The sequence below is a fragment of the Cebus imitator genome, unplaced genomic scaffold (genome assembly GCF_001604975.1).
Source record: "Cebus imitator isolate Cc_AM_T3 unplaced genomic scaffold, Cebus_imitator-1.0 Scaffold117, whole genome shotgun sequence".
Lineage (NCBI taxonomy): Eukaryota > Metazoa > Chordata > Mammalia > Primates > Cebidae > Cebus > Cebus imitator.
In genome coordinates this window covers 8310011-8333321 of record NW_016107432.1, presented here as the reverse complement: position 1 = coordinate 8333321, position 23311 = coordinate 8310011, and the positions used below count along the sequence as shown (strand labels likewise).

Genomic DNA, 23311 nt, shown 5'->3' with positions numbered 1-23311 from the left:
GCAAGTGTGGAGCTATGGAGAGGTCTGCAAGGTATGCTCAGCTTAGGGGTTTGTGTTTTAGTTCAGTGTAATGGCAGGTTCTTGAGGGAGTGTGAGTACCACACTTTCTTTTTGATACTGGAGCTGCACCGTGTGCTCTTTTAGGCAGTTCTCTAAACTACACTCCACCTTCCAGCCCAGTTTAGAGATAGGCTATGGGCCTTGTGCTTATATGTATCTGAGATGTACCAAGACCCGTATCCAGCTCCATCATGGAAAATTCCACCAGGGATGCCCCTGACATAGCATAGTGGTTAGGAGCACAGAACCTGGAGCTGAATTGCCTGGAGTTGAAAGCTGGTTCTGCTACTTTCTAGCTGAGTGATCTGAGTAAGTTTTCTCACCACTCTGACCCTCAGTCTCTTCATCTGCAAAATGAGGGTTAAATCGTACTTACTTCATACATTGGTGTGAGTACTAAATAAGTTAATATATGTAAAGTGCTTACACAGTCTGGCAGTAATAAGCACTGTATAAGACTTAGTAAAATTTTATGACTGAAGATTCTACGTGTAGGTCAAAGGCACAGATTTTGGGGTCACACAAGTCTGGGTTCAAATCCTGCCTTTTCTGCATGTTGGCTGTGTGAGCCATGAGCCAACTACTTATCCTCTCCAAGCCTCAGTTTCTTCCACTGGAGAATGGGGATGCACTCTGACATGGTCCTTGTGAGGATGGAGTGAGGTAGCCATATATGAATGGCTTCATCATACATGGGGAGCACTCAGGAGGACGCCTGGCTCAACACGGAAGGCAATAAAACATGGAGAGAAGGCAGACAGGGGGCTGCTGTTTATGCGGCTAGAAGAAGGTGGCTCTGGCTTCCTCCCAGCTAACATTCCATCCCAGCTGTGAGGCAGTTCTTTCTCATTTCCATTCTCCTAGGAAATAGCACATTCCGATGGACTCTCCTCAGAGCTGCTTTGGCTGAACCCTCATGCTACCTGTCAGGAAGGCGGAGACCCGTTTTTAGAAGCCTGACTCTGGCTAGTCATGTGGAACTGGTGGCTGGGGAGCAGTCTCCTTGTGTCACGTTGTTGCTGCTGATGTGGATCAAGCCGACTTTCGAGTCCTGGAGTCTTGTTTTTGCTGTATTTCTTGGCAGGCCCTATGGAGAGACTAGGGGCTGGAACAGGGGCTTAGGGAGGATTAGGTAATAAGCCCTGTCCTTTAGAAAATGTCTGTCATTTTAGGTGCTTGAAGGGAAAACAAGAAAAGTCCTCGGATGCCTAATGCTGTAGGTTGAATTGTGTCTCCCAAAATAAGACATGTTCAAGCCCAAACCCTCATTACTTTGGAAATGATCTTACTTGGAGATACAGGGTAATCAAATTAAAATGAGGGCGTTAGGGTGGGCCCAGTACAATCCAAGTGGTGTCCTTGTAAAGAGGTGAAATTTGGACACGAAGACACAAGTGAGAAAGGATATGGTAGAGCTCCTTGGCGGTTCCATTCACTCAGAGCACCATCTCTCCCTTGCTGTGTTTGAAGCAAGTTATTCTGGATGGAACAGAATGTGCAGTCTTTTAGGGCCATCAGTGTCCCAAGCACCCAGCTGCAGACGAAACCCACTTATCTTGCACTTCCTTTGGATCCTGTGGGACCTCCTGAGTCCACAGAAGGCTGCGCTCATGGAACGTCACACAAGAAGGCGTTCATACATATGAAAATGGAGGAATGGTGGATGGGAGCACTGGATGTATAACTTCTGCTCCTGTGCATGCTCCATGGTAATCACTTCCAGAGCAAAATCTCAAAGACAAAAGAGCAAGTTGACTTTTGAGTCTTGGAGCCTTGTTTCTGATGTATTTCTTGGCAGGCCCTATGAAGAGACTGGGGGCTGGAATGGGCACTTAGGGAGGATTAGATAATGAGCCCCTGTCCTTTAGAAAATGTCTGTTATTTTAGGTGCTTGAGGGGAAAACGAGAAAAGTCCTTGAATGCCTAATGCTGTAGGTTGAATTGTGTCTCCCAAAATAAGCCATGTTGAAGCCCAAACCCTCATGACTTCGGAAATTATCTTACCTGGAGATCATTAAACCCAGCACTGAGCCCTCCTGAGAGCAGAATATTGTAAGCATGGGTTGCAAGTCCCTGAAGCTGGCTCTGTTAGCAGAAGATGAGGAGACACTAGTGGTTTTAATATGGGGAGTGATATGACCAGGTTTTCAGTTTGGAATGATCACACTAGGTGCAGACTGAAGGATGGGTTGGCAGGGAAGAAATTGGTTGCTGGGAAAACATGTTACTCCACAAGAGAGAGAGGAGGGCTGCAAATGCCCATACTATTGGCTATGTTTGCATATATGTATACAGTTATTTTTAAGCACTATACATTGATGTACATATGAACACAAAAGTATGCCTACAGATGCTTTACAAACCTTCCAGCCCTTTGATCCTGTGGAAGATCCCAGTGAGTTCTCACTTATAGGAAATAAAGCTTGTCAGACATAACATAATTGTGCTGCAGCAGAATCCTCTACCATTCATTTAAGTGGTATAAGATATTTATAAATTCCATTTAAAATATAATTATTTTTAAGCACACTTTCCAAACAAAATCGAAAAGTCATTGCATGTTATATTTAATAAGTTTCAACACAGTTTCTTAACCTTCCTCTCCAGAGTATAATTACGCCATCAGTCTTCCTGGAGAATCAAAGGAGCTTAGCAGAACCCACCTTTCATGCGTTAACCAGAATTATGCTTGCTTAGGATTTGCATTTGAAAGTGATTTGCATTGGTGTTTTATTTCTTCCAGAAAATAGCAAATGTTTCTGATCTTTCTGAGGTATCATGGTCTTAACTATGGCTATAAGTCTTTCAGAACTTACATTTTACCAATTCCTTTAATTTCTGGGATGTGATGGGAAGGGAGAGAAGTAAAACTATAATTTACAATCATTTTTCTTTCTTAGCCAGAAAACAAAACCCAAAATCAGGCCCTGGAATACAGGTTGGCAATTTGGTTTGTTTCTTATCTCATACCTCTCAGTGACCCTTGTGTGAGATGCCCTGACTCCTCATCTTTCTGGATGCATTTTTCTGTTGTTTGTAATTAATGGGAATACAGTGTTAAATTCTGATATAAACTTATAGCTGAAACCTATAGGGTAGAAGTTCTCAAATACGGTATTGGTTTGAAATGAGTTTAAAGTAATGGTTATTTAAAATATTATTAGTGTATTCTACACAGACAACTCTCTCTTTGTTGTAGCTGTTTGTTTGCATGCTCAACTTGTACCTTGCAGACTCAAAATTCTAACTGGCAACCGCACGTTTTTACATGGGAATCTAGTAGAAATTGCACTCTTGCTTCTCTTCCCATCCCCAAATGTACTCTTTCCTCAGTCTTTTCTACTTCAGCAAGTAGCGATTCCATTCCTTCTCAGGCTCACACTGTAGAGTCATCCTTGACCTTTCCCTTCCTTGGACATTGCACATACCCCCTTACCTGTGTTCTTCTCATTCCTGTCCCTTCACTGTCATCTTTCAGCCTCACCATTTCAACACCAAGACCCTGAGAAATCTAGAACAGGCATCCAGACAGACTCACCTCTCTCACTTGTCTCAGGTTCTCACTCCCAATTCTGTTTATTTGCAATCATTTGGTATTTATTCAGACTTATAACTCAGCATTTGATCTATCTTGGTAAACATGCCCTCTACACTTGAAAAGAATATATATCCCATAGTTACTGGTATAGCATTTTATAAATCTCACTTAGGGTAAGTCTCCCGTATCCTTATGGAGTTTTGTTGCTTTCTAAAAGGTTAATTACTGAGAAAAAAGCGTAAACATCTTTATGTATGCTTGTGAATTTTCTATTATATTTAATTTTGTCAGTGATTATGTATTTTCAAATTATGTTAATATATGCACATTTAGGATTACTTTGTGTTCTTGATGAATTGACTCTTTTATCATTAGAAAGTATTTATCTCTGAAAATACTACTTGTTTGGAATTCGACATGGCTGCTATTAATGTGATCACAGCAGCTTTTTAATTTATTTGTATCTTTGAACACAAGTATCACTTTAAATAGCATATTGTTGGGTCTTCCTTTTGTATTTTGCTTGGAAACTTCTGCCTTTTAATTAAAGTATTTGGTTTATTTATATTTAATACAGTTATTGATGTGGTTGGATTTACTTCTGCCACCTTGGTCTCTGTTTTCTATTTGTTCTCTGTGTTCTTTGCTCTTCTTTTTTTCCTTTGTGTATTTTTTGTTAATCTAATGATTTTAAAAAATTTGATCACAACTATTGGCTTTTATGCTGAAGGTACAATGGGGATTTACAATATATATCTTTAATTTATCACAGTCTTACTTGCATTATTATGCTACTACAAATGAAATTTTAAAAACATAATAGTATTATTAAATTTTCCCATTTGTTTTCTTACTTTGTCATATGTTTTTATTTCTACATGTGATATAAAACTCTTGGTATGCGATTATTATTTTTTAAGTAACAGGTTTTTTTTTTTTTTTTAAAGAAAAATGTTTTATATTTACCCACATATATAATGTTTCTAGTGCTCTTAATTACTTCTTATGGATTCAAAATTTTATCACATATTATTTGTCTTCAGCCTGAATAATTTGTTACTCTTTCAGTTAGTACAGGCTTGCTAAGAACAAAGAATTTGTTTTTATTTAATTAAACATTTTTATTTCACTGTCAATTTTGAAGAATGTTTTTACCAGACATAGAATTCTCAGTTGACATTTTTTTTAAGCATTTTAAAGCTATCATTCCATTATCTCCTCATCTTTGTTGTTTCTTGTAAGTCAGCCATCATTCAAATCGTTGTTCTTCTGTAGGCAATGTGTTTTTTTATTCCTGAATTTTTCTATATCTTTTATCAGTTTGCCTATGACATAACAAGGTGTGCTTTTCTTAGCTTTAATTCTTCTTAGGGTTTGCAGAGCTTTTTGGATTGTGGATTGATATTTTAAATCAAATTTGGAAGACTTTCAGCCAATATTTTTTCTGTTTTCTGCCACATTCTCTCTCTCTTCCCGCATATTTCCCCTACCTTTTTTTTGGTCTCTCTCTCTCCTCCTTTTAGAACTTCAGTAACATGTATTTTAGACCACTTGATAGTATTCCAAGGACTACTGTGGATTCTATTCATTTGTATATATATATATACAAATGAATATGTGTGTGTGTCTGTGTGTGTGTGTGTGTGTGTGAAATATTCTTATTCTGATTCAGTTTGGATACAGTTTTTATTGACCTGACAAGTTCACAGATCTCCTCTTCTGCATTGTCCAGCCTTCTCCTTCTAGTCAATGAATTTTAAAATTTCAGATATTATATTTTCTAGTTCTAGGAACTTCATTTGTTTTTTTTCCCCACATTTTCTGTATCTCTGCTGAAATCCCTCATGCCTGTGTCCACTGTATTTATTTATTTTTCCTGTAAGTTCTTTAAAAATTCTGCTAATTTCAACATCTTAGTCATGTTGTGCCTGTTTCTGTAGATGTTGTTTTCTATACCATGAACACATTCTTCTGTTTTTTAGGAAATATATTTAGTAATTTTCTTTGTATGCTAGATATTGTAGATGCTATATTGTAGACGATAGCCATGTAAAGCACTAAACACATGTCTGGCACAATAAATTTTAGCTAGCATTATCATTTCTGAATGTTTTAATGAATACTACACTATTTTATTAAATGAACTTTTTATTTCAGATATTGTATCTCTCAGTTATGTGATTTCTACTAGATTATTTTCTTCCTCTGAAGAGTGTTGACTTTTATTCAGCTAGGAAAATCAATTTCTGGAAGTTCATTTTGATCTTTAGATATGTGGTTTCAGGCTTTGTTAGAATGGGTCTCTTTTGGTTTGTCTTCTGATGCTAGAGTGTATCCATCGATTCTGGAATGTGGTGCTTACTCTTTCTACACTTAATTTGAACTTCAAACTCTGTCTCCAACACTGGGCAACTGCTGAAATCTCTACTAAGCTCTTTCAATTTTTCACCCATTGTTTCACCAGGCTCCTTGGAGCTTCACCCCATTCATGCTCATTTCAAGAGACACCCAGGAATTTGAAGGGAGCTTGTATGCACATTTTGGGGCAATGAAATTAATTTTTGTGTATTGTTATTTCTTTAGTACAAATTCCCAACAATGGGTTATTGGAATAAAAGGTGTAAATATCTTTATAATTTATAACTCGTAAGACATTGGTATTCAATGTTTCTCAAGTTTTGTTGCCACTAGTATAGCACAAGTATGATCATTCTGCCATAACATCCCTTAAAAATATGTTAGCATTGTTGAATTTGTTTTCCTAATTTGAAACAAAACCTGAGGGTTTTATTAATGTCCATGACATTGATTCCTGGATAATGCCACTTTTATTCACTTTTTACATGTCTTCCATGAAAACTGCCTTATAAATGTTTCTCAGTCTTTTTGCTGTGTTTTGATTTAAAAAAATATATATTTAAGTAGGCTTGTAATTCATTTCAGCCATTAACCCTTGTGTCCACCTTGTGCCCCATTTTATTTTCTTTTCCTTTTAATATGACTTTATCTTTGGCTAAATTGAATCTTAAACCAAATTCAACTTTGGTACAGCATTTTAATTCTTTATATTAAAATACATGCTTATTATAAAAAAATTGAAAAATTTAGGAAACCTGAAAATATTGTCAATAATGGTCATTTTGATGGATTTCTTGTTCTATTTTCAAGCACAGGTTTTTCTTTATTCTGAAAATTAATTTTTTATTCCACTTTCCACTTAACAATGTCATATAAACATTCTCCTGTTCTTTCAATAGATATTTGTTACTTTGTCTCTACCTTGCACAGTGCAAGGGTCCATGTAATTATGTTTGCCTGATTGTTTCAGTCAGTTTTTGCTGCATAACATACTAACTCAAAATTCAGTAGCATACAGCAATAAGCATTTATTTCTTGCTCATGCATTTATGGAACTGCAGCCCCAGCTGGGGATGCAGAAGAAACATGGGCTAAGTCCTCATGGCAATGGCAGAAGTGCTAAGAGGATAAGCTCAACTGTACAGGCACATTTTACATTTCTGCTTGTATCATGCCTGTTACCATCCCATTAGCTGAAGAAAGTCACATGACCAAGAGAACCCAAAGTCACAAGGTGGGGAAGTATACTGTGCTGATGACCAAGAGTCAGCAGCATCCATATGAATGTAGAGTACGACTATGGAGGAGTGAAGAATTGGAACCAATAATCCAATCTACCATAATAATAGATTAATGTTACCTTTTAACAATTGCATATGATTCTATCATAAGGAGGTACTGTAATGTTTTTCACTCGTCCCCTATTAAGGGGGCATTTAGTTTATTCCTAGTTTCTCTCTCATAAATGATGTAAAATTGACCATGTTTACTTATAAATTTTTTAACTTGCATTCAGGATAATTTCTTTACAGTTGTCAATTCCTTAGAGTGGAATTACTAGACAAAAGCACAGGGGCATTTTTAATGTCTTCTGAATCACAATTTGTTGTTCTTTATTGCTGACAAGCATTTTTTCTACATTGTTTTTTCACTGACTGGTAAATACTGCATATTCTCAAGCCTGATCTATACCGACAGAATCTGCATTTCACGTCTTTTCAGCTAATGCTGTGTAAAACGTACTAAAAAGATGTTGAATTTTAAGTTGATGAACTGTATACATGGTAATTACAGGTTACAAAATGGAAATGATGATAAGCTTCGCATGTATAAATCTTTACCACAGTAACAGTGGCCACGATTTTGAAAACAGATACTGATATTTAAACTAAGTCTGGATCAAAAGAGAAATATTTATTCCATCATTGTAAAACTGTACTAGGCAGTGAATTTCCTTCCTTTGTTTTGTTGTGGGACGTTCAGGTCACTGGGGGAAGAAGTTCAAGGAGGAGAGGCAAAGGGAGGCTTCCTTGGTTCAGACCTCATCACCTGCAGTGATAGCCTCTGGACAGACTAGGCTTTTATGCTGAGGACTCCAGATTATCTGAGATACATCCCTGAATTGTAAAGCTCCATGTGGGCAAGAACCTTTTCTGCCACATATCTCTCAGTATATGTGGCAACTAGAACAGTGTGTGTCACACACATTCCTTTTTATGTAATATTTGTTTAATGAATAAATGAGTCTGCTAATGTTTGTTACATTTAAGATGGTCTCCCATGTCAGTTTACCAAAGAGAAACAAAGCGGAATACGGAATATCAGCAGAAATATTGATTACCTCACTGCCCTGTCCATCTCCCTGCTGCACGCAGGCATTTCCTTTTACAGTCCAACCCTCTTGGTGGTGCGTCCTTATCCCCCAGTCTCACCTTAGGCACTCAGATGTCATTGCCATTGCCACAGTTGCCCCAGGCAGCTGTCAGGGCAGACACCCACTGAACTCAAGTCAGCCTTAGAATTCTCCTTAAGTCACTTCTAGGCAGCTTCTCTGCAGTGATCAGAATGGTGCTTGGGCCTCTCCCTGGCTGACCCCATTGCACAGCCTTCCTGTGGGTGCACCTCCCCAGCCGCTTTCCCAGGATCTCTCCTCTTCTCCCTTGCAGCCAAGGCTAGATGCTCCAAATACCTCTTATCTATTTCCTAGCCTAAGACACCTGGCAGCTTTGTATAATAACTCCAGTACCATGCAATCCTTAGCAAAGAGGCTGCAGGGGAAGGCAGGAAATCAGGTTTCCCTTATAACATCAGGGAGTCTTAGGGCCCTGGAGAATCCCAAACATTGTTAACAGTTTCAAGCCTATTTTAGGGCAGACTCTATGGCAGGAGCTCCTATCCTGTAGGATGCTTTTGGCTTCAGCTAATGAAAAGGCAACAAATATTTCTTGTGTAATTAACAAGAAGTCCAGAGGAAGTAGCCCAGGATGCAATAATGTCATTGAAAACCCTGGTTCTTTCTGGCCTGCTCCACTGTTCCCTGATTATTGGCTTTTTCATGCATCTCCTCTCTCAATGCCTCAGCATGGCTGCCACAGCTCCCACAAATCCCCACATAAGAGTGTCCAGAGCAGGAAGGGAGTAATGGAGGAAAGGGGTCTTTTCTTCTCTTGCCTCTTTTATCAGGGGACACAATACTTCCTGGAAGCTATGTGCAGACTTCCCCTTGCAGCTTATTGGTCATAAGGAGATCATGTGTCCACACCCTGGACCAATCACTGGCCACAATGTACTGGACTTCCATATTTGTCCTGGATCAGCAAGGATTCACTCTCTAAAACTTAGTCAAGGAAAACCGGGAAGAAACTAGAATGGCTTTAGGGTAGAAAAACTAGAGTCTTTTACAGCCTGAAAAAACAAAAACAAAACAAACTGACATGATAGGAAAAGAGGAAGCTAAAAGTTCAACCAAGTGAAATGCAAGGCCATATTATTGTGAGGTTAATATGTGCAAGGTGAGTCTTTTCCACTAGCCAAATATTGACACATTCTGGGCATCTAAAATGTTGGGGGTTCAGCTATGTCTGAATCTGTTTGATTCAGATTCTGCCTGACATCTCCTCGTGGCATTTGTTCACTCTGATTTAAGTATTACTTGGGATGCCTCTTTGTTGTATTCAGAGAGAATTTTGGGGACTGATGGAGCACCCTTCACCTACGTGCTTCCCAAGTCAAGGTTGCCAGAGTTTCCCTACCTGGCCTTGGCCTCTTCTTCTCTCCCCCACCCACCTTTCCCAGAAGACCCCCTTCACCCTCTATTACTCCTCTCCCAGAATATCAAACTCTGCCTTTGAGAAGGGGGGGCCAGCACAGGGAAAAAAAGTGTTATAGTGGAATTGGTGCTGGTACAGGTTTTAGTGCGTTTCAGTTTCTGTCACAACAACTCATGAAATTAGAGTAACTATCTTCGTTAAAAGTAAACTTGTTTTTCTTTGTAAAATGAAAGTAAAAATGTTGAAAACATTGCAGTTAGAAAGAAGAAAAAAGCATTCTCATCACCCAGAGACAGCTGTTATGCCTTAGCAATTCCTCTCCAAACTTTTTTTAGTGAACTTTTTTTTTTACATCCTAGTCATACTGCATTACATTTTGTATTGCCATTTTCTTTAAGAATGTGTTTTAAACTCTTAAAATGTTTGATTGTAGAATACTCCATCTTTTGGGCATACAATAATATATTGAACTATATTCCTATTGTTGGATGTTTGGGCTCTTTCCAGTGTTTTATTTTTAGAAATAAGAATGTATAAATTGTATACATAAAACTTTACACTTTTTGCTGTTTTCTTAGAATAAATTCCTTGAAGGGAAATTTACATGGTGAAATTTATAAACATTTTTCTGACAGTCTTGACTTTATTCTCAAATTATTCATAAAATTTATGCCAGTGCTTGGCTCACCATATCCTAGCCAGCAAAGAGACATAATATGTTAAAGTTTTGCTAATTAAGAAGGCAAAAATTTTAATCTCATTGGTTTAAATGAGATTCTTCTTGCTTAGAGAGTTAGAGATTTTTTATACATGGTTATTACTGTGTGTCTAAAAGGGAAATCTTGATCTTCACCCCTCAATAGTTGCTGCCTGCAGTTAATGGAAACTCCATCTTTCCAGAGGCCCAGGCCAAAATTTGGGGTTATCGTTGATGCTTTGGTTTCTTTCCCACCCCTCATTTCTCATTTTGTCTGTGATGAATCCCTCTGCATGACCCCCACTATTGCCAGGTGGATCAGGCCACTGTGTTCATTTGTCTGAGTCACTGCAGTAGTCTTCTGATTGGTCATCCTACAGCCAGGTCTCAACACAGCAGCAGGGTCTTCGCATTGCACCATAACTAAGATCATGTTACTCCAGTGCACAGAACGCTCTCTGGCTCCCTATTACTCTCAGTGAAGAAGCTCAAGGATAAAATTCTGTAGGCCCCTTTATGACCAGGCTCCCTGCCACCTCTCAGACACCATCTTCTACTTTCCCCATCGCTCTCTTGCTGGACCTTGGATATCACAAGGCCATACCTCCCCTAGGACCTTTAATCTCTCTGTCAGCTGCTGTCACATTTGCTTTCTTGATGTTCTGTGAACACTCAGGCACTGCCTTAGGACATTTGCACGTGCTACTCCACCTGCCTGAAATGTTCTTCCCCAGATACTTGTGTGCCTGGCTTCTTCCTTGCTTTCTTTAGATTTTTTCTGAAATGTCATTTTCTCAAGGAGCCCTTCTCTGGTCTTCCTTTCTCAGCTTTTCACTCTTGCTGACATTTCACCTTGCACCTAGCTATATATGCTTTTCTTATTTATCTTAATTGTCATTTACAACCTCACTAAAATTAAGCTATTATAAGGCAGATATTTTTTCCAACTTTATTGAGATAATTGACAAAAATCTTAAATATTTAAGGTGTACAATATGATATTTCAATATACATGTACGTTGTGAAATGATTACTATAATCAAGTTAATTAACATATCTATATCCTTACATAGTTACCTTTTTTGTGTATATGGTGGGAAAACTTGAGATCTCACTTAACAAATTTTAAGCCTATAATACATTATTAGTAACTCTAGTCACCATGCTGTACCATTAGGTCTCCAGAACAATTTAATCTTATATGGGAAAGTTTGTACCCTTTAGCCAACAGCCTCCTATATCCCCTAGCCTCCAGCCCCTGGTAACTACCATCCTACTGTATGTTTTTGTGAGTTTGGCATTTTTAGATATCACATATAGGTGAGATTGTGGAGTATTTGTCTTTCTGTGCCTGGCTTACTACACTTAGCTTAATGTCCATAAGTTTCATTCATGTTGTTGGAAGTGGCAATATTCCTTCTTTTTATTTTTTAAAGGCTAAGTAGTATTTAGGGTTGACTAATATGTTTTATGTTATGTATATGTTTTATATTGCAAGTGTAAAAGTTAGACAGCTCTAACTTTTACACTTGCATTATACACGCACATATGTATACACACATATATGGATACACACACACACACACACACACACACACACCAAATTTTCTTTATTCATGTTTCCATCAACAGACACATAAGTTGGGGTTCCCTATGTGTAATAAATATCTTTTTTCTTGATGATTTCAAAATTATCTGTCTTTAATTTTTAATAGTTTGATTGTAATGTGTTTTGGTAAAATCATGTCTGGGTTCAACCATTTGAAACCTTTAAGCTTCATGTACCTGGATGTCCATATCTCTCCACATACTTACAGTGTTTTCAGCCATTATTTCTTTAAATGAGATTTCTGGCCTTTTCTCTTGTTTTTTTTTTCCTCCTGGTATTCCCATATTCCCATAGTCCATATATTAGTTCTGTTGGTGCTTTTCCATATATTCTGTAGGCTTTCTTTATTCCTTTCATTCTTTTTTTTCTCATCTGAATGAGTTATTTCAAAAGACCTTTCATCTAGCTCAAAGATTCTTTATTCTTCTTGATCAAGCTGGCTATTATCTGTTGCATTTTTCATTTCATTCACCATATCCTTCAGTTCCAGAATTCTGTTTTTAAAAAATTATTTACATCTCCTTGTTAAACTTCTAGTTTTTGTTCATGTATTGTTTTCCTGACTTCATAGAGTTTTCTGTGTTCTTCTATACCTCACTGAGCTTCCTTTAAAAATGATTATTTTGAAATCTTTGTCAGACAGTCTGTGTATCTCTGGGTTGGAATATTATTGTGCTTCTTTGGAAGAATTGTGTTTTCTTAAGTTTTTGTTTGTTTGTTTGTTTGTTTGTTTCTGGCACCCTTGCCTTTCTATCTTTGCATTTGAAAAAGCAGTCTCCTCCAATTTTTGATGTCTCATTTTAGGAGAGAAACACCTGCAGTAGTCAGCCCAGCTAGGAAATTGTTTAGGCTTTCTTAGACCCCCTTATACATATCTGCCTGCTCTATAGCTTTTATTTTTCTCCCTTGGAGGGATTTCTTAAGATTGTGTTTTATTAATCTCACAGATTCAAACCAGGTAGTGTGAGAGCCTCCCATTTGTTTTTCCTATGGAGGTATCCTGAAATTCTCAAGTTTTTGTGCCTTTTCTCAATCCCAGAGAGTTAGGTAAGCTGTCTGCGTGTGCTCACGAGTCTTCTGCAGAGGTTTACATTTGCAGTCCATGGAGGTGCATGCAGGCGGCCAACCTCAGGGCAGGGAGAGAGGGATGAGGCAGATGGAGCATTGTAGGTACCCATGTGCTAATTGAGGAATCCACAGGTGAAGTATTCCAAACAGCTTGTGAGAAGACTTTCTGATGAAGTCTGTGAAGAAGTTAGTGGGATTGCATGCAGTCTTTTGTTAAGGAGAGAGCTCTGTTGTCATGGAGATTGTTGTTTATCTGATTCATTCATATATCCCTAGCGTCAATTGCCTGCTAGAAATGTAGTGACAGCTCTAACTTTTTGAAAATCAATGAATACATGTGTATTTCCTTTCCAGTGCATTGTCTACCTGGTTCTTTATGTTTTTTGTTTGTTTGTTTGGGATACTCATTACATGTTTTTCTATCATGAAAGTAGTACTTTTTCATAGTAAAAAAAAAAAAAAAAGTTTGGAAAAGTTCCAAAATTCCCCAAAAAAAAATCCCCCACTACTCTAGTCTTAACTTTGAGTGGGAACCAATGTTAAATTTTTCTTTATTTCCCAGGAAAATTTTTTTTCTCTCCTATGCATAGATATTTTGAAAATGTGTTTATTGTGCTATGCAATTTCACTTTCCACTTTCCAACTTTCCTTTGATTGGTGTGTATTTTCCATGTAACAATAGCAATTTTTACATACAAATTTTTAGTGATTTCAAAATATTACAATAAACACTTTATTTTACTTAGTTTTCAATTGTTGGTTCTGTGTTATTTCCATTTTATTTGCCAATGTAAGGAATGTGATGAACATTCTAGTGCATATTACTGTCTCTATCTTTCAGATAGTTTTCTTGAACTTGATTTTCTAAAGTAGAAAAAGATTAGAGCAGTTTTAAGGCTCTAACAATTTTTCAACTGTAAGACTTTGTTTGGAGAGATCTGGGGATGACTAAAAGTTTTAGTTAATAGTTCCTTTTCAAAATGGATTTAAAAATTTGTATCTTCTTCAGTTCATGTCGTTTGGGAGATGTTTTTATTTTGGTTTATGGAGTGTGTTGAACAAAGTCCACTTGATTGTGGAAGGAAACAGCCCAGGCTGGAGTGCCATCGTGTGCTCTTGGCTCACCGCAACCTCCACCTGCTGGGTACAAGCAATTCGCTTGCCTCAGCCTCCCAAGTGGCTGGGATTACAGGCACCTGCCACCATGCCCAGCTAATTTTTAGTAGAGATGGGGTTTCACCATGTTGGTCAGGCTGGTCTTGAACCCCTGACCTTGTGATTCACCTGCCTCAGCCTCTCAAAGTGCTGGGTTTACAGGCATGAGCCACCGCATCCGGCTGGAAACAGCTTCTTGACTGAGTTGTATTTTCATCTTTGGCTCATTCACATGTTTCTGAAGGACCCTGGGCAAGTTACTCAACTTTTGAGCCTAATTTTCTGAATGTGTCACTTGTTTATAATTACATCTGCTTTGTTGTAAGGGTTAAATCAGAAGGAGTTCAGATAGCCCCTTACACAGAAACTGGCAAATAGTACATGCTCAATAAATGCACATGGATGTTTCTGCTATTTAAAACTATTAAAGACAAGAATTATTAAGACTAGAATTATTCTCAGTATTCAGTATGTACATACGTAATAATTGCCACTCCTTATTCATCTGTGTTTAAATGACAAAAGGGAGAGATAGTATCTGTTTTGCTTCCTTAGATACAGACTGTCTTTTGTTACCTTTTTTTTTTTTCTTTTTGAGACAGAGTCTTACTGTGTTGTGCAGTCTGGAGTGCAGTGGCATGATCTCTGCTCACTGCAACCTCTGACTCCTGATTCAAGCGACTCTCCTGCATTGGCCTCCTGAGTACTGAGGTTACAAGTGCCCACCCCCATGTGTGGCTAATTTTTCTATTTTTAATAGAGATGGGGTTTTACCATGTTGGCCAGGCTAGTCTTGAATTCCTGACCTCAGGCGATCCACTGGCCTCAGCTTCCCAATGTGCTAGGATTGCAGGCGTGAGTCACCATGCCCATGCCTGTTACCTGATTTGTTATACTTTCTATGTCTGTTTGTTTCTGCAACACTGCTTTTTAGTAATTGCAGTCCCTCCAGCCTCTGTATTAAAACCCTTGTAGTTTTCTTGGATGTCTCATATTTTAGATATAATTTGCTTTGGTGGATTTGTGAATTCAATATTTCCACAAACCTTTCTATATCATATTTACCCCATTTTGACTTCACTTCTCTGTGTTGGAGAAGTGGCTGCCACATGTAGCCTTGCTGACTGGCATCCCCGTGTGTGTGTTTTGTTGAGCGTCCTCTGCCTAGCTTCCGTATCCAAAAGACAGCAGCATTATTTACAACAGTGAAAGATGATTAATAACCTACATAGTTAATTAACATGAATGAAAATACTCAGTAAATCACGATACTTTCTGATAATGGAAGATTTTAAAGGCATAAATGTGTTTATGAAGAATTTGTAATGGTGATAAAATGGTTATAATATAAATATTTATGGCAGGATTCCAAGTAATAAGAAATAAGAGTAATAAGATTACCAGAATAATATTCCAAGTAATAAGAAAAGAAAATAAGAAAAAAGAAAATAAGATCTTCAGATTGCTTTAGTTATGCTGACAGAAACTGGCTCTGAATGCAAGATTTTAAGATTTTTATTTTATATTTCTTGAAATTTTTTGTTTTTAAATATTTCTGTGCTAAAAACAAATTTTTTTCTTTGTTGGAAAAAATATGTAAAAAATTGAAGAAAACAAATCTGTAAAATTAACTTAGTCCACTTAGTTCTTATATGGTTTCATAAATTAAAATTATATTTTTAAACCATCTCAGAGCAGAATCTTTTTTTAAAGACAACCTTCAATGCTTATGCCAGAGGAGACACTAAAATACAGAAGCTCCTTTGTAATGATAATCTGTAGGTTGAACAACTCCATGCTCCATTTTTCAATCAATATTTAATGTTGTAGCAAGGGCCTCTGGCATGATTTATGACAGTAAAAGTGTTGAGAAAAGCACAAATCAGTTCCCCAGTTATTAACTGTGCTTTAGCTCAGCATTTTCCAGAATGTACTCTGAGACACATTAATTATCAAGATTCTCTGAACAAATGTTTCTGTGGTCAGATTAAGTTAGGGAAATCTTGCAGTATGGTTTACAGGACAGCCTGGAAGCTAATTGATTAAATTTCTGACTCTGAAAATTACTAGTTGGAAATTTTTACCTAAAATTTCTATGCCTCTGTTCCTTTGTCTATAAAATGGGAAATATGTTGTATGGTGAGATGAACAGCAAATGACAATAAATATAAAATGTCTGGCACAGTGCGTGGCCCACAAGTTATCTACTGTAGTTATTTTTATACTCTTTCCTCTTCTTCAAGCTGTACAGGATTGACAATATAGCATATTAAGGATTCTGATAAATTGTGCAGTAAGGAAACATGTTTAACTTTATTTAAGGTTAATGTCTCAAACATTTCACCACAGGATGCTGTACTGGTTATTTCCCCATGGAATTGGTGTTCTAGAAAACACACATTGGAGGCATGGCTCTGGATATTCTAAGGAAGCACTCTGTAACATGCAAGTGCATTCTCTGCTATGTTCAAAACAAACACCAACAGGACATTAGTGAAAATGGCAGAGTAAGGAACTCTGAAATTCCATAGATTCATAAAAGCAATAAAAGTATTGATAAAATTGTTAGAAGTAACTTTTTTGGAACTCTGGAAATTAACTAAAGGCTTAGACAAACCAAGATGCACTTACTAAAGAAAAGCAGCTGACCTTGGTTATGAACAGCAAACTTTGTGATATTTTAACTTACCCTAGTCTCATTCCCTGCTTACTAGCTCAGTAATAGCCTTGAAAATAACAACCTACATGCCTTGTACCAGAGAGAACAGACGAGAACTTTATTATTTAGAATTGTAATTACTTGGTATGTTTGTTGGCTCTCTGGAAGAAGACTAGCCGGAAAGGCTTATCTTTATTTTACTCAAGTTGGAACTTTATCAGTGCTACTTGGGAAAAGAAAGATACTTGTCTAAAACACTACATGAGGTGATAGATAATAGCTGGTTCAAATAATAGACTAAAAAGCTTTGGAAGAAATGCTGGGAAATTAGATACTTAGGCAAATAGGGCTCAAAAGTTTGTCTATTTCTGGGAATCTGTAGGTTCATGTGCATGCCCAGGGTTGTGTACCTGCCTCAAGAAAGACTTGAGAAGGCTCCAGACTTTCACCTCTGCCTAACCTCGAGGGTCTGTGCCAGCAGGAAATGAAGGCTAAGGCAGAGCTGTCAATTATCTGGCTGAGTGTTGAGGGTGTGCCCTAACACAGACACAAAGTTGTGCAAATGGTGGAAGATTTCTTGCTTCCAAGAGTTTAAGGAAATCTCTTTATAGTCATTAGATGACCACTAAGCTAATGGAAAAGAAGTAAAAGAATGAAGAGAAATGAACAGTGTCTTAGAGTCACATAGGGTGTAAAGATATGAAATATGCTAGTGCGGTATTAATGTAGATGAAAGGCACTTTGGTAAATATGATTTATTATAATCTAATGAGTTGAAATCATTTTCTCTTTCTCTTATACTTCCGGGGTTGCTACATCAAGTGTACACTTGATGTAGCAACCCCGGAAGTATAAGAGAAAGAGAAAAGAAAAGAAATAATATTTGAAGATAATAATGGTTAAAAGTAATCCAAATGTGATGAAAAACACTAATCTACACTTCCAAGAAACTCAGTGAATCCCTAGTAAGATAAACTAAAAAAGAACCACACTTATATTAATTAAATTGTTAGAGTTAAACACAGAGAATTTTGAAATCAGTAAGGGAGAATTGACTCATCATGTACAGTAAGATTAACAGCTGATTTCCCATCAGACCCTGTGGAGGCCAGAAGGCAGTGAGATGTCGTATTCAAAGTGCTGAAAATATCTACTCTCAATCAAGAATTGTGTATCTGAAAAACTATCCTTAAAGATAAAGAAGAAATTAAGACATTTCCAGATAAACAAAAATTGAGTTTGTCACTAGCAGACTTGTCCTGCAACAGATACTAAAGAGAGTCATTCAGAAATGAAATGTAAAGGTAGCATAGAGTAACTCAAAGCTGCTTGAAGAAATTAAGAACACCTGTAAAGGTAACTACATAGATAAATTAGACACAGCATAAATGTATTTTTGTTAACACTTTTTATTCTATGTGTTATAAAAATTGTATAAAGTTTTTATTAATCTATGTTGATAGGCACATAATGAATAAAGCTATAATGTATGGTAAAAACAGCATAAAGGGGATGAATGAAGATATATGGCAGCACAGATTTTGTAGATATTTGAAATTAAATAGTATTAACATAAACTAGATTATTATAAATTGAGATGCTAATTATCCCCAGGGCAATCACTACAAAAAATGTTTATGTATAGAGAGAGAAACGAGAAAGCAATTACTAATGGTATGTATAAAACATCTATTTAACAAAAAGAAGGCATTAATAGAGGAACTGATAAATAAAAAGGTATGACTTATAGAAAGCAAATAAAAGTAGCAGAAGTAAATTCTTCCTTATCAGTAATTATATTAAATGTAAATGGATTAAATTCTCCAATTAAAAGGTAGATATTGGCAGAATGGATAAAAAACAACTATATACTATCTAGAAGAGACTCATTTTAAATTCCAAGGGTCAAATTGTTTGAAAGTCAAATGATAGAACATCACACACTGGGGCATGTTGGGGAGTGGGGGACTAGGGAAGGGATAGCATTAGGAGAAATACCTAATATAGATGATGGGTGATGGATGCAGCAAACCACCATGGCACACATATAACTATGTAACAAACCTGCGCATTCTGCACATGTACCCCAGAACTTAAAGTATAATTTAAAAAAATACTAAGATTAAAACAAATTAAAAAAAGATATTCCATGAAAATAATAAACAATAGAAGCAAAGTGGCTAGTCTAATATCAAACATAATTGACTTTAAGAACAAAATAATTACTAGAGTAAAATAAGAATATTATATAATAAGAAAAAGGTGAACCCTACCCAAGAGGACATAATAATTACAAATGTTTATGCATCTAACAATAGAGCCTCAAGATGTATGAAGCCAAAAGCAGCAGAATTGAGGGTGGAAATGGACATGTGAACAATAGCAGTTGGAGACTTAAGTGCTCTACTTTCAAAAATGTAAAGAACAACTAGACAGAATATCAACAAGGAAATCAAAGACTTGAACAATATAAATGAACTAGACCTGATGGACATGTATATAATAATCCATCTGACAACAGCAAAATGCACGTTCTACTTAAGTGCTCATGACAAATTTCTCCAAGATAGACCAAATGTTTGGCCATAAAACGGTCTCAATAAGTTTAAAAATATTTAAATTATACAGTGTATGTCTGTGATCTCCAGAGAAAAAAGTTATAAATTAATAATAAAAGGAAAGTTGGAGAATTCACCAACATGTGGAAATTAAACAACACATTCCTAAATAACCCAAACTAGAAAATAGTTTGAGGTGAATAAAAATGAAAACACAGTATATCAAAACTCATGGTATTCATTTATCATAGATTTGTGGAATCTGAAAAAACAATTGAACTCATGGACATAGAGAGTAGAAGGATGGTTATCAGAGGATAGTTAAAGTGTACAAAAAATAGAACGAATGAGACCTACTATTTGACAGCACAACAGAGTGTCTGTAGTCAATAATAATTGTATGTTTTAAAATAACTAAAATACTATAATTGGATTTTTAGTAACACAAGGATAAATGCTGAGAGGCTGGATATCCCATTCTCCATGATATGATTATTAATACCTAGGATTTGATAGTACAACAGGGTGACTAAAGTCAAAATAATTGAGTCATACATTTTAAAATAACTAAAAGTATAATTGGATTGTTTGTACCACAAAGGATAACTGTTTGAGGGGATGGATACTTCATTTTCCATGATGTGATTATTATGTATTACAGCCTTTATCAAGATATATTATGTACTCCATAAACAAATACACCTACTGTGTACCCATATAAATTAGAAATTAAAAAAAAAAAAAACCCTTACCATATGCAGTGAAAGCAGTTCTCAGAGGGAAATGCATAGTTGAATGCTTACATTAAAAAAATAAGGGAGGACTCTCCAAGATGGCCAGATAGACATAACTCTGGTTCATAACACCCAGAGAGAGAGAAGCAGAAATCCAGAGATCTCCTAGCTCCAACTGAGGTACCAGGTGCATTTCAACGGGTCTGGTCTGAGAGTGAGCAAAGCCCAGGCAGGGCAGACTGAGGTGGGGAGGGGTGCTGCTTCACCCAGTAAATGCAGCTGACTGGTGAGTCAGAAGCTCCCCCTGTGGCACTCCTGTCCAGATACAGCACTTCCCCCAGAGCCTCAGCAATACACAGAACAGGGAATCTTTGCCAGTCAAGTGCCGAGAATTACAAGCACAGAGTTGAATAATAATCCAGGATGGTGTCCCAGATTGGCGCACAGACCTAAACAGCCGCATAATCCCAAAAGCCAGCTGGGACTGCCTATGGGCCAAGCTATTGCCCTGTCCCCCACCTGGAGAGAGAGGGAGCTGTAAGCAGGAGGACGGATGGAGCAGCTGGGTGGGGCCTTACCCCATGACCGGAGAGAGAGGAAGCTGAGCGGGGGAGATGGCCCTGGGTGCGGCTGGGCGAATCCCTACCCTCCCCCACAAACCCCAGAGGGCTGAAGCTCTGACTCTAGCGGGTCCCACAGCCAGTGCCACAGTCTGAGCTGAACCCTGAATGATAGAGCCCAGTGGAGGAAGGGCACACCATTAGAGGGTGGGACTGGGCTACAAGTTTTAACAAAAAACACAGGAAGCCTACGTAGCAAGAGGACTATGTTCTTGACCACCCAGCAGCACTGCCAGGTCAGTGGAAGAGGCAGGCCTAATCTCCCAGTGTAAACAAAAAAGACACAGGAAGCTTCCCTAGTAACCTGAAGGAGTCCCTAGAAACCCAGTAGCACCTTGACAGGCAGACAAGCAACCTCATCAAGCAGCTCCCTGAGACCACAGCCAGGTAAATCCACAAAGATGGGAAAAAACCGGTGCAAAAAAGATGAAACCATCAAAGACCAGAACACCTCTTCTCCTCCCAGAGAACACAACTCCTCAACAACACAGGAACACAACACGACCGAGAAAGAGTGTGACAAATTGACAGAAACAGGCTTCAGAAGGTGGATAACGAACTTTTCTGAGCTAAAGGAACATGTTCTAACTCAATGCAAACAAACCAAAAACCTTGAAAAAAAGGTTAGACGAAATGCTAGCTAGAAAAACCAGCTTAGAGAACATAAACGACTTGATGGAGTTGAAAAACAGCATAAGAACTACATGAAGAAAACACAAGTTTTAATAGCTCAGTCGATCAAGCAGAAGAAGGGATATCAGAGACTGAAGATCAACTCAATGAAATAAAAAGAGAAGGCAAGACAAGAGAAAAAAGAGTGAAAAGAAATGAACAAAGGCTCCAAGATATATGGGATTATGTAAAGGGACCTAATCTACACTTCATCGGTGTACCTGAATATGATGGGGAAAATGAATCTAGGCTGGAAAACACACTTCAGGATATTATGCAGGAGAACTTCCCAAGCCTAGCAAGGCAGTCCAACATTCAAATTCAAGAAATAGAGAAACTCCACAAAGATATTCCTCAAGAAGAGCAACCCCAAGGCACATAATTGTCAGATTCACCAGGGTTGAAATGAAGGAAAAAATGCTAAGGGCAGCCAGAGAGAAAGGTTAGGTCACCCACAGAGGGAAGCCAATCAGACTCACAGCAGATCTCTTGGCAGAAACCCTACAAGCCAGAAGAGAGTGAGGGCCAATATTCAACATCCTTAAAGAAAAGAACTTTCAACCCAGAATCTCATATCCAGCCAAACTAAGCTTCGTAAGTGAAGGAGAAATAAAATCCTTTATGGACAAGCAATTACTGAGAGATTTTGTCACCACCAGACCTGCCCTACAAGAGCTCCTGAAACAAACACTAAACATGGAAAGGAACAAGTACTAGTCACTGCAAAAGCAAACCAGTTGGCAAAGACCAAAAATGCAGTGAAGAAAATGAGTCAACTAATGGGCAAGAAAACCATACAGTAACAAAATGGCAGCATCAAATTCAAACATAACAATATTAACATTGAATGTAAATGGCCTAAACACCCCAATCAAAAGACACAGATTGGCAAACTGGATAAAAAGTCAAGACCCATCGGTGTGCTGTATTCAGCAAACCTATCTCACATACAAAGACAGACGTAGACTCAAAATAAAGGGATGGAAGAAGATTTACCAAGCAAATGGAGAGAAAAAACGAGTTGCAATCCTAATCTCTGATAAAATGGACTTCAAACCAACAAAGATCAAAGGAGACAAAGAAGGACACTATATAATGGTAAAAGGATCAATCCAACAAGAAGAGCTAACTATCGTAAATATATACGTACCCAACACAGGAGCACCCAGATACATAAATCCAGTTCTTAACAACCTAAAATGAGATTTAGACTCCCACACAATAATAGTGGGAGTCTTCAACATTCCACTGTCAACATTAGACAGATCAATGAGACAGAAAATCAACAAGGACATCCAGGACTTGAATGCAGAGCTGAACCAAGCAGACCTAATAGACATATACAGAACACTCCGCTACACATCCACAGAATATAGATTTTTCTCAGCACCACTTTATACTTATTCTAAAATTGACCATATCATTGGATGCAAACCACTCCTCAGCAAATGCAAAAGAACGGAAATCATAACAAACAGTCTGTCAGACCAGAGCACAATCAGACTGGAACTCAGGATTAAGAAACACACTCAAACCCACACAACCACTTGGAAACTGAACAACTTGCTTCTGAGTGTCACCTGGATAAACAATGAAATGAAGGCAGAAATAAAGATGTTCTTCTAAATCAATCAGAATGAAGATAAACTTACCAGAATCTCTGGGGCACCTTTAAAGGAGTGTCGAGAGGGAAATTTATAGCAATAAATGCCCACATGAGAAACAAGGAAAGATCTAATATTGACACCCTATCATCAAAATTGAGAGAGCTAGAGAAGGAAGATCAAAAAAACCAAAAGCTAGCAGAAGACAA

General features: G+C 37.6%; 1 protein-coding gene across 1 annotated transcript in view; it reads left to right on the top strand.

Annotated features, from left to right (window-relative positions):
• STK32B (serine/threonine kinase 32B) overlaps positions 1-23311 on the top strand; it is a 440962-nt gene that overhangs the window by 17240 nt on the left and 400411 nt on the right. The window lies entirely within an intron of this gene.